This window comes from Myotis davidii, unplaced genomic scaffold (assembly GCF_000327345.1).
Source record: "Myotis davidii unplaced genomic scaffold, ASM32734v1 scaffold225, whole genome shotgun sequence".
Taxonomy (NCBI): Eukaryota; Metazoa; Chordata; class Mammalia; order Chiroptera; family Vespertilionidae; genus Myotis; species Myotis davidii.
In genome coordinates, this window is record NW_006296222.1 from 1,122,901 (window position 1) to 1,124,124 (window position 1,224).

Consider the following 1,224-nt stretch of genomic DNA (forward strand, 5'->3'; position numbering starts at 1 on the left):
TGTTAAACAGTGATCTGGAGGACCCGGGAAGGCAAGGAGGCTAGAGTTTGCAGGGCACCACACTGGAGAAGAGACTGCTGCATATACAGAAGGTCTCCCTGAAGTATCTAGTTGAGAACTTATTAGCATATGTGTGAAAATACTGCCCAAAGCCTGGGAAAGAACCCATCACAGAATTAAATACTGGCCAAAGATCACATAGGCCAGATTGGAAAACCACATAATTGAGAGGCATCAGTTAGACTACTAAAAGGGCATTACCTCACTAGTACGTAAGATTAATCTTAGACTAACTGCTGCTCAGGTCCTACTTAACAGATATTAAAAATGAAACACAAAAGGATCCAACTGTTTTTGCAGTAACTTAACCATCTCCCGCAACAAAGTCCAAAAATGTTAAAATTATAAAAATATTCAGCACCCAACAGGGCAAATGTACAATGTCAGGCATCAATCAAAAGTAACTAAGTATGGCTCTTCCGCGGATGGTGACTACAGGTATGCGCCATGGCCCAGTGTTTGGCATACCTTCAGAGGCTGTCCTACAATACAGCCTCTAAAAAAAACTAGGCTGTCCCAAACCCCTGGTAATAGAATTGTTTACCTTTATACCAAGAAGGTTGGGAAAGAACCAAAATCTGCATGTGGTGTTTGCCCAGGCCGACCTCGCAGAGTTCATACTGTGAGACCTAAAGTTCTAATGAGGTTGTCTAAAGCGGAAAAGCGGGTCAGCAGGGCCTATGGTGGATCCATGTGTGCTAAATGTGTCCATGGCAGGATCAAGCGTGCTTTCCTTATTGAGGAGCAGAAAATCATTGTGAAAGTGTTGAAGGCACAAGCAGAGTCAGAAAGCTAAATAAATTTAAAAATGAAACTTTTTTGCGTAATAAAAGCAATTAAAAGTCTCAGAAAAAAAGTAACTAAGTATGGAAAGAAGCAGGAAATTTCTACCCAGAATGAGAGAAATTAGTCAACCAAAGGTTTACCCAGAAATGACATAAATAAAATTAGTAATCAGAAGATTAAAAGTTGTTATATTTTCAACAAGCTAGATTTGACATATTAAAGATAGACATGGAAGATACTAAAAGGTCTAAATAAATATTTAGGATATGAAAAATAACAATGTCTGAGATTAAAATACACGGCATGAAATAATGAGTAGATCCTGAACAAGTAAACGTTAGTAAGCTCCAAGATAGCAATTAACACTCTCCAAACTGA

General features: G+C 38.6%; 1 pseudogene; it reads left to right on the forward strand.

The window, feature by feature from the left end:
- The first annotated feature begins 507 nt into the window (after window positions 1-507).
- Window positions 508-879, forward strand: LOC102756316 (annotated as a pseudogene).
- The last annotated feature ends 345 nt before the right edge of the window (window positions 880-1,224 follow it).